At 48.7% G+C, this 18,014-nt stretch overlaps 1 protein-coding gene across 4 annotated transcripts in view; it reads right to left on the bottom strand.

Moving 5' to 3' along the window:
• LOC102454878 (exocyst complex component 3-like) overlaps positions 1-18,014 on the bottom strand; it is a 131,607-nt gene that overhangs the window by 52,011 nt on the left and 61,582 nt on the right. For 3 of the 4 annotated variants that reach the window (XM_075926507.1, XM_075926504.1, XM_006120046.4), the window contains one exon: positions 8,662-17,925. The exons of the other annotated variant lie outside the window; for it this stretch is intronic. The gene's annotated coding sequence lies outside the window, so the exon portion shown is untranslated. Of the gene's footprint in view, positions 1-8,661; positions 17,926-18,014 lie in introns of those variants that run through there. 4 annotated transcript variants of the gene reach the window in all.

The following is an 18,014-nucleotide window of genomic DNA, read 5'->3' as shown; positions in this document are numbered from 1 at the left end:
GCCTGCCAGCCAGGGGCCGACCCAGAGGCCTGCCCCCACTTTGAGGCTCTGGACCGCATCCTGGGGGCTCACGCCGTCCATGCCCCCCGGGTGGTGATCGACCCCGGGGCAGAGGGACCTGTCCCGGACACGGAGGAGGAGGAACAGGAGGACTCTGAGAGCCAGGAGCCTGCCGGGATCCTGCCCAGGACCCAGGACCCCCGAGGAACCCCACAAAGCACCTTGCCTGTGTCCTCCGAGGCTGGGGAGGGCTCCATATGTGAGTACCATCATGCTCCCCTTATGCGTAGGAGGGGCTGGGGGGAGAGGTAGCCCAGGGACCGTGCGCCTGGGCCTTGCCCACCATGGAGCAGCAGCTGGGTGTCATGCAGGGGTCTTGGTGTTGCAGAGGGGGGCTGGGTTTCACCCACCTTGTCCCCAGGGAGAATTGACCGCTGCTCTTGTTTCAACACAGCTGCAGCATCTGGGACTGCAGGGTGCACCACCCCACCTGCAACAGCCACCCGCACCCGGGCCAGCAGGCGTGCCAGGAATGAGGAGTACCAGTGGCGGCACCTCCAATTCCTGGAGCACCAACTCCACACCCAGGACCACTGGGTCCAGGAGGACCTTCGGCTGTGCCAGCGGAGCTTGGAGGCGCTGGAGGAGCAGGGCCGTGCCCTCAGAGGCCACCTCCAGGCCTTGGTCGACCATTTCCTGCCTCCTCCTGCTCTGGCTCCTGCGGCTGCCCCAGCTCTCACTCCTCCTCCTGCCCCTTCTCCCCCTGCTCCTGCTCTTCCTGCTCCCCCTGTTTCTCCTGCCCCTGCTGGCCCTGCTCCCCCTCCTGCTTCCTCCGCACCCCCCCTCCCTCTTGCCCCACCCTCCCCACCCATTCCCCTCCGACGCCCCTGCACCCACAGTGCTGTGAGACGGGAGAGCCAGCCAGACCCCCAACCTTGAGCTTTCCTTCCCTTCCTCCCCTTCCACCCCCTTCTAGCTCCCTCCTCCCAGGTTTCCCCCTCCCCTCTCCCACCCTCATTCCTCCCTCCCCCCACCCCAGTTATGTTAAATAAAAAGAGGTTTTTGTTGTTAAAACAGGTGTCTTTATTTGACATTAGGAAGGGGGGTTAGGGAAGGGAAGGATGGGAGGGTGGAAGAAGGCCCCAGTGGGGCCTGCAGGGAGAGTTCAGTCCTCCTCCTCCACCTGGAAGCTCTCCCGCAGGGCTTCCCGGATCTGGACAGCCCCCCGCTGGGCTTCCCGGACAGCGGTGGTGCGGGGCTGACCGTAGTGGCCAGCCATGCACTCAGCCTCAGCCATCCAGGCTGGCAGGAAAGCCTCCCCCTTTCGCTCACACAAATTGTGCAGCACACAACATGCTGCCACCACGGGAGGGATATTGTGCTCAGCAAGGTCGAGACGGGTGAGGAGGCATCTAAATCGGGCTTTCAGTCGCTCAAAGGCCCCCTCAATCATGATGCGGGCCCTGGTCAGCCTCACATTGAAGGCCTGGAGGGAGGGGTTGAGGTGCCCTGTGTAGGGCTTCATGAGCCAGGGCTGTAGGGGGTAGGCCGCATCGCCCACCAGGCAGACGGGCATGTCCACTTCCCCGACCCTGATGTGGCGGTCAGGGAAGAAGGTCCCGGCCTACAGCCTCTGGCACACGGAGGAGTTCTGGTACACCCTGGCGTCGTGTGCCTTGCCGGACCAGACCACATTAATGTCCGTGAACTGTCCCCGGTGGTCACACAGGGCCTGCAGGAGGACGGAGAAGTACCCCTTTTGGTTCACGTACTGGGAGGCCCAGTGTTCCGGGGCATGGATGGGGATGTGCGTCCCATCGATGACACCCCCCCCCCCCACAGTTGGGGAAGCCAAGGGCTCCGAACCCCCGGATGACGGGGTCCAGGTCGGCGAGGCAGACCACCCTGCGGACCAGCACCCGGTTGATGGCCTTCACCACCTGCAGAGAGACACAGCAAAGCGGGAATCACTGGGGCGCCAGGGTGGCTGGGAGTTTTCGTGTCCTGGCAGTGCCCCACGCCCCACTCCCGGAAGCAACCCCCCCGGGTGGCATGTAGTACGGCCAGGACAGACCAACCGCTCCGGTGTGGGGCACTTTCACCTCCTTCCCCTCTCCCCCCATTTTCCCTGGGGCGGCCCATCCCCTCCTTGCAGCCCTCTTTCCCCCCGGCCCAGTGGCCGGCGAGTGCCGTACCTGCATGAGCACTGCTCCGACAGTGGATCTCCCCACGCCAAACTGGTTCCTGACAGATCGGTAGCTGTCCAGCGTGGAGAGCTTCCAGAGGGCGATGGCCACACGCTTCTGGAGGGGGATGGCGGGCCTCATGCGAGTGTGCCTTCTGCGCAGAGCAGGGGCGAGCCACTCGCAGAGCTCCAGGAAGGTGTCCCTCTTCATCCTGAAGTTCCAGGTCCACTGCCTGTCTCCCCAGCTCTCCAGGACGATGCGGTCCCACCAGTCACTGCTGGTGTCCAGACGCCAGATGCGGCGGGGTACGCCGGCGTCCGGGCGCCGCTGCGGCTCCTCTATGGCCCCCAGGGATGCCAGGAGGAGAGGTAGGGGGCTGACGTGCACCAGGTGGTGCCAGGCAGCCTCCAGCCATTGCTGGCAGGCTTGCAGCAGCAAGTCCATAAACTGCACCAGAAAGTGCAGGGCGAGCTCTGGCTCCATGTTGCCACCTGCAGCGGCATCCCCGAAGGGAACCACCAACATAGACGGGCGCAGAGAAAAACGCTTTGCTGTCCCTCGGCGAGGTAGGCAAGCAAGCGGAAAAGCTGAGAACTGGCTGTCCAGGGGGGTCTTTTTAAGCACGAGCCTCAGATAGCCTCAGACAGCAGCCACACAAAGCAACTACTGACCTGATGCCCTGCCAAAACTGGTTTCAGCCGCCCTTAAAGGCACTCCTGCGTCCAATCAGTGTGGACGCGCTAGTTCGAATTAGCAAAACGCTAATTCGAATTAGTTTTTAGTTCTAGATGCGCTAGTTCGAATTAGCTTAGTTCGAATTAACTAATTCGAACTAAGTTAGTTCGAATTAGTGCTGTAGTGTAGACATACGCTAAGCTATCTATCCTCTCCAGGCAGGTGCTCTTCCACCAACACAGCCCGAGATAAACTTAGCCTAGAAGATTTCACCAGCCTTATGTTCCCTGCTCCATTTCACAGGGAAGAGAAGTGGATTGGCTTGCAGCTAGAACACAGAACTGGTAGGGAAAGCAGGAAAACCTTGGGTTCTACTTGCAATTCTGCTGCAGACTTCTTGTATGACTGTGCACGCTGTCATGTAATGTTGGTTGGGGAAAATATTTCTGTACTTCACTTGGGTGTGGAGAGACTTAGGACATGGGTACACTAGAGAGTTTACAGTGCTCTATAAGCTCTTTAATGTAGCTGCTCTAAGCTGACAGGAAAGAGATCTCCTTTTATCTAACCTGTGTCAGCTTAGTAGAAGAAGCTCCCTCATCAACACAGCACTATCTACATCAGCATCCATGTCTGTAAGGCTACGTCTACACTGCGGAGTTACTTCAGGATACCAGAGATATTCTGCGTCTTAAGAGAAAGCCCAATATATTGAACTATAATGGGCTTACTATTCCAACATCCCCGTAAACCTCATTGCACAAAGGGTCATTTTGGAATAGTGCTTTATTTCAAAATTTGGCTCTGTTTAAACAGCATCAAATTTTGAAATAAGCTATTTTGAGGTAAGGGTGTAGTGTAGACACACCCTAACTTATGTTGTTCAGGGGAGTGATTTATTCAACCACTCAGCAACATAGGTTATGCCCACATAAGCTGTGGTGTAGCCGTAGCTTTAGCTAACAATTTTCTGGATGGGTTTACACAAGCTAGTGCTTATCAACAATAATCTGTGTTCATTTAACTAGTTAATTTTAACTAGTAAGTGCCATCAATTGTCACGAATATGACAGAGGCATAGGAACTTTTAATAAATGCCTTTGAAAGTTCAGGCACTACGTTTCTCTTCACAAATGAGGAAGAAGAGTGTACAAGCTAAAAACCTGACCTGGTGGAGAGTAGAAGTGAAAACATCTTTAAAACAATCAAATAATATGGAACAAACGGAAAAAATGAAGTTGATAGTAATGAATACAAATAAGAAGTAAGGGACTGTATAAAATTGAAATTGGAAGCAAAGGGACACAAGGCAAACTCTACAGCCAGCAGAGGTAAGAACAATAAGAAGGTGTGTGTATGGGGAAAGGGTGGAGGGGTTTACATATATTATGAATAAAAAGAATCCTGACGTTGTACTAATTTTTTTAAAAGGTAATCAGATTATACAGTTAATTATAGGCCTGTCAGTCTGATATCAATGCCAAGCTAAGTAATAGAATGTCTACTACATGACTCAGTAAAGCATTAAAGAAGGATAATGTAATGAATGCAATCAATATAGGTTTATGAAAAATAGATATTGTGTAATTAATTATATCTTTTTTATGAGATTACAGGGTCAGTTGATAAAAGTAATGGTGTTACTGTAATTTACTTAGACTTCTGTACTTGGAACTACATGACATTTTGATTAAAATTAAATATAAAATTAAATATTTTAATTAAATATTATATATTACAATTAACATGGCACATATTAAATGGATTAAAACTGGCTGATAGGTCCGAAAATGGGGAATTGGCATTAAACAGGTGTGCTTCCAAGGTTGTTCTTGCTGGGATCAGTTCTTGACTCTATGCTAGCTAACATTTTTATCAGTGACCTGGAAGAAAACATTAAATCATCACTGATGAAGTTTTCAGATGACACATAACTTAGGGAAATGGTCAATAATGAAGAGCTGATGTCACTGTGTACATCTAGGAACAAAGAATGTAGGCCGTACTTACAGATAGGGGAGTATCTGGGGACGCAGTGACTCTGAAAAAGATTTTGGGGCTGTAGTGTGTAATTAGTTGAATGCGAAGTCCCAGTGCGAAACTGTAGCCAAAGAGACTAATGTGGTCCTGGCATGAGTAGAGAGGGGAATTTCAAGTAGCACAAGAGAGATATTTGGCAATTTCACAATTCCTGCAGGAATACTGTGCCAGTTCTGGTGCTCATCATGTAAGAAAAATGTTAATAAATTAGAGACGATACAGGAAATGTTCCCCGTAATTTTTCCATCCACATGCAGAATAAATTTTGTTATTTGCACCAAGGCATGTGTATATGTGCACCACCAATAGAAACACATGCTGCCATCTGTGAGCGGGTCTGGGCACTTTACTAATCACTGGGTGGCACTGGAATCTCTCCCACTCAAGTGCTCAGCTTACAGGGAACACTGGAGCCAGGGAAGAATCATGAGAATTAAAGAATTAGAAAATATGCCTTACCGTCAGGGTATCCAACCAGTTCTGAAGCAGTAGCCACAATAGCGAACTAGCCACACTCAGCTGGCCAAATACCCACATTGTTCAAGCCAACTAGCCACACACAACCAGCCAAATAGCTACAGGTGGCTAGTAACTAGCATGTTGGACACCATGGCCTTGTAGAGATAGGCTCCAAGAGCTCAGTCTATTTAGCCTAATAAAGGACAGGTTAAGGGGTAACTTATAAATACTTGAACAAATATTTGATAATGGGCTCTTCAGTCTAGCAGAGAGATGTACTGCATGGGCCAATGGGTAGATTCCTAGAAGCTGAAACTAGACATATTCAGACTGGAAATAAAGCATAATTCTTGAACCATTAAAACAACACACTGGGGCTACGTCTAGACTGGCATGATTTTCCGGAAATGCTTTTAACGGAAAAGTTTTCTGTTAAAAGCATTTTCGGAAAAGAGCGTCTAGATTGGCACGGACGCTTTTCCGCAAAAGCACTTTTTGCGGAAAAGTGTCCGTGGCCAATCTAGACGCTTTTTTGCTCAAAACAAATCTGAGCTGTCTACACTGGCCCTTTTGCGCAAAAGTTTTGCGCAAAAGGACTTTTGCCCGAACGGGAGCAGCATAGTATTTCCGCAAGAAGCACTGATTTCTTACAGTAGGAAGTCAGTGTTCTTGCGGAAATTCAAGTGGCCAGTGTAGACAGCTGGTAAGTTTTTCCAGAAAAGCAGCTGATTTTCCAGAAAAACTGGCCAGTCTAGACACAGCGAAGGGGTGTAGTAGATTCTCCATCATTGACAAGGTGGATTGTATTCTTTCCCAAAGATCTGCTCTAGGAACCATTTTTGGCAAGTTCTCTAGCCTGTGTTACATAGCAGGCCCGCTGATGGAAGGGGGAACTGCGGAGGGCAACTGCCGCGTTGCCCCCTGCGCCCCACAACTGCCCCAGGGCCTGGTGATTCAAAAGGGCCTGGAGCTCCCAGCCACCGCTACAGCAGCAGGGATGGCGGCGAGAGTCCTAGACCCTTGCTGTCAGAGACCCATGCAATATGCCCCAGGTGGCTATGGGAGCAAGGAGAGCAGCATGGCAGGGTCCTGGCCACCCTGAGGGCTGGCTACCACCATCCCCATCCTGTCCACTTGAGGCCCTGCCCCTTCTGGGAACGTAGAGCCCCCCCATACTTTGCCCAGGAGGTCGGCAATTCTGTTGGCCCTCATGCACAGAAGGTCAGCTGGTCCCTTCTAGCCTGGGAATTATGAATGTCCAGCCTTTATTTGCTGCCACCCTCAGCTAGAGCTGGGTGAATGAGTCATAGAAAAGAAGTTCTTTGTCCTTTTAATCTAGATCTGTACAGCAGGTAGCAGAATGGGAACTGGCCACAAACCAAATAAGCAATTGTCTGCTTGTCTGTTTGCAAACAGACTTTGGGGCAGAAATGCTTGGGTGGTGCGAATACATGCTTGCATGAGTATTAATGCTGCTTTCTCTCACTGCACATAAAATGTGCTTGTCTGAATGTTGGCAGAAAGTGAATAAAACGGATATCCAGACTGTATTCACGGATTTATTCCAGCAAAGGACAGTTAGTAGTTATTCACGCCACTGTTGTAGTGGCTAAGCCCCGCATGGAAAGGTTAGCAGTGCACTGCAGACAACACAATACATTACACTGACAGTACCTCACAGTCCAGAGAGCTCACAGTCTAGAATGTGGACACAAGCAACAGGTGAATAAACGGACAAATAGAGGTGGGACGGATGAGGTAACAGTAGAGAGAGGTGCATTAGCAGCAGGGCTGGCAACAGATGTCACCGAGCCCTGAGCAATGTGTGTGTGTGTGGTGGGGGGGCTCCGGGCCCCAAAGAAAGGGTGGGATCTTGGACAGAAGGGGTGGGGCTAGGGCAGCCAGCCCTCAGTGCCACTTGGACCATGCCACACCTCCCCCAGCCAGCCCTCAGTGCCACTTGGACCATGCCACACCTCCCCCAGCCAGCCCTCAGTGCCACTTGGACCATGCCACACCTCCCCCAGCCAGCCTTCAGTGCCACTTGGACCATGCCACACCTCCCCCAGCCAGCCCTCAGTGCCACTTGGACCATGCCACACCTCCCCCAGCCAGCCCTCAGTGCCACTTGGACCATGCCACATCTCCCCCAGCCAGCCCTCAGTGCCACTTGGACCATGCCACACCTCCCCCAGCCAGCCCTTAGTGCCACTTGGACCATGCCACACCTCCCCCAGCCAGCCCTCAGTGCCACTTGGACCATGCCACATCTCCCCCAGCCAGCCCTCAGTGCCACTTGGACCATGCCATGTGAGACTCTAGTGGCAATCTAAAGGGCCCAGGTGTCCAGCAGTCACTGCAGCTGCAGTAGCGATGGTAGCAGCCCAGAGCCTCAAGCCCTTTAGAATCACTAGGCCCAGGTGAAACTGCCCCCTTTTGCCCCACCCTTTCTGAGGCCCTGATTCGTAGTCACAAGCTTAATGAAGTGACTTCTTTGGCACCTTTGACCAATCTCTTCTCAGCACTGAGGTTACATTAATAGAATCAAAGATGATAAAGCCATAAGGAGCTACTGTGATTCCCCCAGTCTGACCTCTGTATAACATAGGCTGCAGCTCCATTCACAGATTCCAGCCTCTGCTGCTGCTGAAAGCTGCCCCTCCCAGAAACAAGAGGCAGTCTGAAATCTTGTTTTAGCAAGGTGACAGTCAGGCTCTCGCATCATCTGCTGTGGCCTTATTGCCTCTTGATTATTAGCTACAATTCCAGAATCTGGTCAGCCCAAAGCATGCGCCCTGTAGAGGCTGGGGAGTACAAAGTTGTAGGGAGAGGGATCACAGCCTGCTACTGCTCTCTCCTGCCCTCCCCAAGTCCACTAGATGGCAGCAACAGTTTATCTTTTCCTCTTCTTTGCATTGCTCCCATTGCACTTTTGGAAGACACAGTAAGCTTTAAGGCAGCTTCTGTGCCCTCTTTTGTGCTGTACAGTGCCCTCCCCGTTGTTGGTAAATAATTGTCTATATCACAATTTCTAATAGAAGGGCTTTCCCTTATACTCTGGTGCTTCTGGAATCCAACCTAAAAACATCATCCTAGGGCCTTCTTGCAATTCCTACTTCTTTGTCCATATTAACCAAGCTGTGACACTCCAAGGACCTTTTCTAGACCTGAAGAGCTCTGTGTAGCACAGGAGATTGTCTCTTTCACCAGCAAAAGCTGGTCCAATAAAAAATATTACCTCACCTACCATGTCACACACACATATGAATCCAGAAGCAAAATGCAGGACAATGTAGCACTTTAAAGACTAACAAGATGGTTTATTAGATGATGAGCTTTCGTGGGCCAGACCCACTTCCTCAGATCAAATAGTGGAAGAAAATAGTCACAACCATATATACCAAAGGATACAATTAAAAAAAATGAACACATATGAAAAGGACAAATCACATTTCAGAACAGGAGGGGAATGCAGGGGGGGGGAGGAAGGAAGGTAAGTGTCTGTGAATTGATGATATTAGAGGTGGGGAGAGTGGGATGTCTGTGAGCTAATGGTATTAGAGGTGATAATTGGGGAAGCTATCTTGGTAATGGGTAAGATAGTTTGCGTATTTGTTCATTCCTTCCCGGAGAGTGTCGAATTTTAACATGAATGACAGTTCAGAACTGTCTGGCCCACGAAAGCTCATCATCTAATAAACCATCTTGTTAGTCTTTAAAGTGCTACATTGTCCTGCATTTTGCTTCAGCTACCCCAGACTAACACGGCTACATTTCTATCACTATTCTATATGAATCCAGGGCTTTGTAGAATGTGTAGCATTGCACACATCTGTGGATGTGTGTTGTAATAAAGAGTAGTTGGCTTCATCAGCACTTTTATATGTTTTGAAGACATGAGGGTATTATGTAATCTGTTCTTCGCTATCTTATCTGTCCTGAACTTTTACAACTCGCCTGTTTCAGGAGCTTGACGACTTGGGCTGGGATTGTCTGCTCTCAGCTGTAACCTAACCTGGAAAATCACAGCTAAAGACAAAGTCTGAAAGAAATTTCCACACCACTCACGTTATTCTGGCCAATAGGGTGACAGACATGTATCATGATGATTAATTCACTAGCCCCCTGGATTCTCTTTTTTAGGAGGTTAAAAAAAAATCACAAATCAAAGACAGGCTTCTGTTTTATAGTAACAATACCTAGCTCTTATCTAGAGCTTTTCAACCATAGATCTTAAAGAACTTTATAAAGGTCAGTTTCTTCACCCCTATTTTACAGATGGGGAAACTGAGGTACAGAGTGCACAGGTGATTTGCTAAGGTCACCCAGCAGCGATGCTAGGAACAAACTCCAGGTCTCCTGAACACAGACTAGTTTCCTATCCCTGAGGCCACACTGCCAAGTCAATTGTGCCTAAAGAGGTTCAACTGCTGTGGATACTTTTTTCTTCCCCCAGAGAGTATGAAATGTCTGATGAAACTGAAAATTTCACACACACTTGCCTTAGGGTTTCCCTCCTTCCAATTTCAGTATTTCCCCATATGTCATACTGCCTTGGCAAACTATTTAATAAAACCATGAACTGTATACGGCTATGAGTATCTCAGTGCTGCTCTCTTGATAGACTCTGCTTCTAACTTACAAATAAAAGGTGTGCTGGTGCTGGCAGTGCAATTTCATGGAGTCTCAGCTCTCTTATGACCCAAAGATAAATCCCTTAAGTTGGCCACTGCAGCCCTTCTGAAGAACCTGGCGGATCAAAAGACTCTTAAAAATACAATGTGATTCATAATTACCCCAGACACACATCACAGTTCTGAGACCCCTCTAATAATTAAGCTGAGCAACTTCAGTAACAGAGTTACCTGCCAAACAGTTCTGGGCACAGATAAAACTAGGGCTGGTCTCTCAAGGACAAAATTCAGAGCTAGATCTGTTCCCAAATCTAGTCCCTACACTTGCAGGCTCTGTCTGTAGAAAGCCATTCCCGCTTCCCCTCTGCCCAGATGGGGAAAGTCGGCAAATGGTAACAGCGAGTCAGCAAAACCCACTTAACCCTTTCCCTCCACTGAGGGCCCAACCCCACTTGCTGGTTAAGTGGTTAACAGAGTCATCCTGTCACTGGATTGTTTCATACGCGTTGTATCTCCATGAATGATGTGGGGTGGAATTGTGCTCACCCCCACAGAACCAAATGTGATATGTACAGGTGACCTACAGGAGTTTGAGGCCCTCTCACCCTTTAAGTAGTGAACAGGGCAGATGCATAGCTGGGCCTTGTCTGCAGTGTACAGTATCTTCACTGGGGTGGGAGCCAGTGGATCAGCTTGGGTTGCCAACTCTCTCAAACAGACAGACCAGACACCATTGCCACAAACTGCATCTGGTCAGGAGAGATGCAACCCTCTTCAGTTCACTGCCTGTACCCTTTCCCAGCCTGTCCCAGCACCTCTCACTGTTGCCATAGAAAGATGCTGTGGCAGTTCTCCGTGGTACATACGGGGCATGGGTTCCCCCTCCTTTGGGGCCTCCAGCAGTGCAGGAGGCTATTTTCTTAGACCCTGCACTTGGTTTACTGTCACAGTTTCCCCCACACATACTCCCCTCACCAAAAACCTCCAGGCCCAGAGCTGTGCTCTGGTTCCAGAACCCCAAATCACTGAGATGGTTCCAGAAAGTCTGTCACAGTGGAATGGCAGGCGCACAAGACAAAGGACAGCCATGGAACACAGATAGGGTCTTTTAGTGAACAGCGATTCTATGCTGTGCAAGTCACAAGAGAAAATGGGAAGAAAGGATGTTCCAGAAAAGCTGAGATACTTAAACCTGTTTAAATCTTGGGAACCAACATTATCGCCTTTTTAAAATCCTGGTGCCAGTGGCCTCGGGAGGTGACATTAATGGGAGCAAGAGAATGTCTGCCCGGATCCTGGGAGATGTTGAACAATAAGTATCCTCTGTTCACACTGACTGGTGAGGAACTGAGGGGAGGAATCCCTCATCCACTGCAGATCCTGTCTGCAACACCAGCATCCTAATGAAGTGGAAAAGCCCTGCAGCCAGGCAGACATGCTTTGCACAGGCCATGAGTCAGGGAAAGGACGGGAGGAGAGGAGATTCATTGGTGAGGGAGAGTCTAGAGTACTGAGAGCTACTGAGATTCTGTGCTGCTCCAGACACTGGCAGCTCTCAGAGCTTGCTGTAAATTAGAGCATCTCCAAGCTGCTCTATTTTAGCTCTAAGGTATAACAGGTCCCGGCTGCTGTAAAATGTATCAGGGAAACAAGATGGGTGAGGTAATATCTGTTATTGGACCAACTTTTATGGTTAGCGTAACAAGCTTTCAAGCTTACACAGAGCTGTCTTTCAGATCTGGGAAACCTCCTCTACGTGTCACAGCTAAACAGAAGAAGGAACAGATTGTTTAGCATAAATAGTTAATATCTGTTGCAAGGGATCATTAACAATGAAGTCACCTGCTAACACTTCTCCAGGTATCAGGAGGAATGGAAGGGAAGGAGGAAAGGGCAGCTGAGGGAGGTTGTTCAGTAAATAGTCAATTGTAATAAGCCATAAATTCAACGTCTCTACTATTAGCCCATGATTTTATATGTCTATATGTTATAAATTTAAGGTCCCGGGTTCATGTTTTGAAAGTATTGTGCATATTTACACTGGGGATGAGGACTGACAAATCAGATGTAGCATGATCGCTTTGTGAAAAAGTGTTTTTCGCTTCTATCATTTGTGAGGTCATGCAATACTGTAACCATTGTCTGGTTTCCCCCACATAGTCATTATTGGGGCATTTAGTGTACTGGATGAGGCACACCACATGCTGTGACAGGCACATCTAGGACCCATGGATTGCGGGGCTGGGAGGAAGCAATGGAGTGTTGATCATTGTACCAGCGGAGAGATGTCTGCAGGTTGGCATCTGTTCTTCTGGCAGGGTCTGGTGCCGCTTTGCATTGCTCTGGCCTGGTTTTTGGGGTGTTTGCTCCTGATGATAAGCTTGGAGAAGTTGCAAGTTGTTTGAAGGCCAGAACAAGGAAAGATTTCTTTCAGGATGGGGTTCCCATGCTGTATGGATTGAAGTCGTTCAATAAAACCCTGTGTGGTTCCTGTGCGAGGTGTTTGGTGACACCTAGGGGTGTGCCATCAGAGGGGGGTGTTATTTCTGTATTAAAGCAGGTTCCCTCAGATTATTTGGATGGCCTGTTCCATGATGTGATCTGTTTCTCTGGTGGAGTGTCCTTGTTTGGTGCCTGAGGTAGCCCTTACCACAGTCCTGAAACAAAGGGCAAAATGGGACTTACAGCTCCCCTCTTTACCCCCATCCTCTTGGAAGCACAGTACAGATGGGTTTAAAAGTGCCATAGGATCATGTCTAGAAAGTCCATTGGGTTGGGAATCAGCTCAGGGCAGATTCACCTCCAAATTCCAGTCCAATGTGCAGCCAATAAGGTTAAGAGTGTATTTTTTTCATTTAGGTTTTTATTTGAATATTTTACAGCTCCAGTGCAAAATATGAACGAGAAATGTACAATGAAGAAATATTGTTTAAATAAGTATCTTTCACATACAGATATATATTACAGAACATATTGTACATATATACACAGCAGGATTTGTTTACATAACATTATGTTCCAATACACACCATAGCTATGAAATGGATATTGTTCTCACCTATTTTAGTTCAAAGAATAACTGCACTTTGCATGCTCCTGAAGCTTTTCAATCTGCATTTATTTATTAAGTAAGCACAACATCCTTCTCTGAATGTCAGATAGAGTAGAAGCAACTAGTTATCAATATCTAGTTGAAAGAAATCTTTCCACTGCTGTTGAATGTATTTTTAGACCAGCTATAATCAGGAGGTCCAAGAGGTTTTGTGCATTCTGTAATGCTTGTTGATTTAAATACCAATAAACATGGGCACACGTTAATCCTGTCTTCAAGAAGTTGTAGCTGCAATGTGTTCCCCACTTGGATAATAAACGCATAGGTGATAGCACACAGAAATGAGAACTGGGAATGGCTCAATGTACCTAGCACAATTCAGAGCCCCATCCTATCTATTTTGACAGATGTCCAGATTTCTTTGTGTGGCAAGAAGTTTGAGGCTGGGTGAGCTGGGTATAACATGCACACTGTGTTGTCCTCCAACCTGTGCAAAGTGGCAGTGAACATTTTTTAATTCCTGTGCTAAGTGGCTTATAAACCAATTAAATCAAAATGTTGGAGTGGGAGGGGATGTAGTTTCTGGACAAACAAAACCTTTGTTTCAATGCTGAGCATGTTTAATCACATCCCGTTATTTTACCCATTTCTGAAACAGTCATTTTGAACTAAAAAATTCAAAACTTTTTTTTAAAGGAAATATTTTTATTTCCTCTATGTCCTTTATAATACCTTTATAAGATATTTTGGCCTTGGAAAGGGTTCAGAAAAGGGCAACTAAAATGATCAGGGGTTTGGAACGGGTCCCATATGAGGAGAGATTAAAGCGACTGGGACTTTTCAGTGTAGAAAAGAGGAGACTGAGGGGGATATGATAGAGGTCTATAAAATCATGAGTGGTGTGAAGAGGGCCGATAAAGAAAAGTTATTTATTAGTTCCCTAAATAGAAGAACTAGAGGACACGAAATGAAATTAATGGGTAGCAGGTTTAAAACTAATAAAAGAAAGTTCTTCTTCACACAGCGTGTAGTCAGCCTGTGGAACTCCTTGCCAGAGGAGGCTGTGAAGGCTAGGACTATAATAGAGTTTAAAGAGAAGCTAGATAATTTCATGGAGGTTAGGTCCATAAAAGGCTATTAGCCAGGGGATAAAATGGTGCCCTTGGCCTCTGTTTGTCAGAGGCTGGAGAGAGATGGCAGAAGACAAATCGCTTGATCATTGTCTTCGGTCCACCATCTCTGGGGCACCTGGTGCTGGCCACTGTCGGCAGACAGGATACTGGGCTAGAAGGACCTTTGGTCTGACCCAGTACGGCCGTTCTTATGTTATGTTCTTATGTTCTTGTTTGCATGAGTGTGTCTGTGTTTCTCACCATTTTGGCAAAACCGACACAAATTCACAAAACATTTTTGTTTCGCAGAAGAGGCAGGCCACCATAGGAGCCAACTCTGTAGATGTTCGGGGCTGGGGCACCCATGTGGAAAAATTAGTGGGTGCAGCAGAGCATCCACTGGTATCAAGCTTCCCCCAGACCCTTCTCCACCTGTACAGCACACCAGTGACCCTGCACTTACGAGCTCTTCTCCCTTTTATCCAGTGCTTCCTGAGAGCTACAAACAGCTAATTCCCAGTATTCAACCTCCAGAAGGGAGGGAGAGAAACAAGGTAGGGTTGTGCCTGGGGAGGAGGCAGGATGGAGGCAGTAAAGTGGTGGAATGGGGGCAGGGCCTGGAGGGGAGAAGGGTCAAGCACCCCCCTGGCAAGAAGAGAAGTCAGTGCCTATGCAAGGCACATTGGTCAATGACATGGGAAGCAGTGGGGTCATGTTGTTAGATCATATCCAAGGTATGGGCCAGGGCAGAGCTGCACAGGGAACTGTAAATGAAAAATTCAAGCTGAGATGGCAGACAAGCGAGAGCAACTTTTTGATATGGGTCTGTGCAACATCTAGTTAATGAGCAACCTTCCTGATGCAGCTGGTGTTTGCTGGTCCTTGAAGGGTCAGTTATGGCAGATTACATAGTAATTCCACAGATGTTTGACTTGTTTTTTAAAACCCATTTATTTGCCTAAGGCCAGGAGCACATTCTCCTGTTCATCCTGTGTGGCACCTGACTTGGAGTAACTCTGTTTGGGACCAGGGATGTAAGCAACTAATCCCTTGACTAGTTGCTTCCCCCCCTTACTGCCTCTATCAGAGGCAGCAAGGGGGCAGAGCAGGAGCCAGTGCTGGGGGGAGCTGGCTTAAAAGCCTGTTCCCTCCAGCACTGTCTCCACAGGGGGCAGGCAAAGCAGGGGGATAGTGGGCACCAGGCACAAGCTGGGAATCAGCTGTCCCGGCTCAAACCAAGTCCCAGATGCTGCACCTCTGCTTTTTAAAGAGCCTGCTGGCTCTTAGTACATTGAAAAAGCAGAAGCGCAGGGGTGGGGGGAGCTGGGACAGCTGGGACAGCTGATTCCCAGCATGACCTGGCTGGACACCAGCCGGCAGGTTCTTAATACCTTTAAAAAGTGGAGGCACAGCGTCTGGGTCTTGGCACAAGCCAGGAACCAGCTATCCCGGCTCGCGCCAGGTCCCCCCACTGCATACTAGCCTTTTAAATGTATAAAGAGCCTGCCAGCTCTTAGTATATTTAAAAGGCAGAGCCGCTGTGGGGCTAGCTCCCACCACCAGGAAGTAACCCCGCTGTGGCTCCCCCACTTATTGACTAATCAACTAATCAATGGAATTTCCATCGACTAGTCAATTAATTGATTAAACTAAATTTAAAACAACTATTTGAGACCGCTTACAGAATGAGGCACTTTTCCCAGGGAGTACGGAAAGCACTCTGTAAATCTGGCCTTTAAAAGCTAGTTCATTGAAGAAATGAGCTTTCCACCCAGCAAAGAACACAGATGAGTGTTCATAATTTTGTAGTGACACACCCTGGATTTAGGGGACTTTCCCCCAAACATCTCACAGGGTAGCTTGATTACAAGTGTTTCATATGCACAAAACTCAACTTGCTTCTCTTGCTCCATTCCTAATTAATCACAAGCACAATGAACTGCCAAAAACAGGGGGGAAAGGCCATGTTTGAGGAAGCTGTCATTGCTGGCTGCCTACAGTCGGTGGAGAGTGTCTGATACAGCAGTTCTTTTCTGCACTGCTAATTGGTTTACCTTTGTCAGAGAGCAGCAGAGTGGCAGTGACCTATTTTAACACAATAGCAAATAAGGCTTTGAACCAAAATCAGCTCGGAGACTGACACCAGCCCATACAAGGGCAAAAGAAAGGACTATTGTTTTCCCATACTGTACTCCTCATCTGTTAGATCCCAACAGCAGTTCACACCACCTCAGAGGATTAGAGGAAACAGCTATTTAAACTGTCGACTGAACATGAGACTTCTACAGCAAAAAAACCATTAAAAATTAGACTTTTACAGCAGGGGAAATTTTCAGTAAACTGATTTATATGGATGGAAAGACAAACTCAGCTCTGACGCCAGTTATAAAACTAAGATACTGTTTATACTGTGTCCACAATCCATTGCAATGGGAGAGGCTATACTAGGGATTAATGTAAATTCTATTCTACTAATGTGCCTTTCCATGTAAACAACTGAGAGGGACACAAAAGCTAAGTGTGACATCCTGCTTCTCCTCTGTGGACATGCAAGGCCCCATATATTGTGGAAATGCCATCTTTCTGCTGAGCAGGATGCAAGGTGGCAACCATTCACCAGAAGGGTTCTGCAACTCTGCATGCCACGGAGCCGTGGTACATAGTGGCTCTCTGTGCAGCACTGTGGAAAGGAGCATTGTGGGAGGTCTAGGGGGAATGGTGGGGCTTGGTGACTGACGAGGCGTCTCAGCCCCGCACTGGCTGAGGGGAGGCTAACTAGGCTTGCTGGGCTGAGAAGGCCTCTCCCCCGTGGCCTTGCTGGGCATGCTCCAACTGCAGGCCTGGTATAAAGGCCAGAGAAGCAGCTCAGTTGGGGCTGAACTCCAAAGGGGAAGGAGGTCCTGCTGGAGAACAGTAGCAGCTGCCCTGGCTTTCAGAGCCCGAAGTACCGCCCCAGCCAGAGCTACAGCCACAACCACCGTGCCAACATCAGCCACCACGCCAACCGCCACACTAGCTGCCGCCGCGCCCATTGTCGCTACCTCACCAGATGCCAATGCTGCATCAGACGCCGGACCAGACAGCGCTGCCAGACCTGCCCACACCGCTACCGCAGCGAGATCTGCAGACAGAGGTGGAGCCTACGCCGGCCAGAGGGACAGGGTAGGAAGCAGCCCAGGGCAGGGAGCAGAAGGTGCCCCGGAGGGCTCGGCACATTTCAGAAAGAACTCCCTGCTGAGCCAGTGGTGGGAACCACCCACTACTGATAGGACCCTGGGCTGGGACCTGGTGGAGAGGGAGGGCCAGGCCCCCTTAGCCCACCACACCCTTACACCCCCGACAAGGGGCATTAGAGACTTGGCCGCTGGGACATATTGACCCCCAAGAGGCGTGGGGCGCACCAGCCCCATGACAGTGACCTAGTTCCCTACAGAAGCAAGATGTGGCTCTGTCCACTGCTCTCCTCAGCAGTCGTTGCCCAGCTAAGCAAGAATCTAGCAGGAGGCTTCTACTGCACCAAACCATATTCATTCCCCCTGCCAGTTGAACTTTCTGCAGGGAATCAAGGTTTGGATTTATGTGATCTTCTTATCTTGAAACACTCTGGTACGCCTCCTTGCATGGCCTGCAGGCTGTTTCCAGCAGACAAATGCTGTTTGCCATTCCAAGTAACTTTCAAGTATGCTATGATCTTAGATGTTGCCAGCTGATGATGGACCCTTCATCACACACGCAAGGAGGGTGGCCTCTGACTTTCCATGTTAGGTCTGAGAGAAAGGAAGGAAATTTATGTGAAACTGAAATAAAAACCACATGTGTGTGTGGATACAGTCTCAGGACAGAGTGAGGCATTAAA

This window comes from Pelodiscus sinensis, chromosome 4, assembly GCF_049634645.1.
Source record: "Pelodiscus sinensis isolate JC-2024 chromosome 4, ASM4963464v1, whole genome shotgun sequence".
NCBI classification, from domain to species: domain Eukaryota; kingdom Metazoa; phylum Chordata; order Testudines; family Trionychidae; genus Pelodiscus; species Pelodiscus sinensis.
Note: the sequence above shows the minus strand (reverse complement) of the source record. Positions and strands in the feature narration are given on the sequence as shown.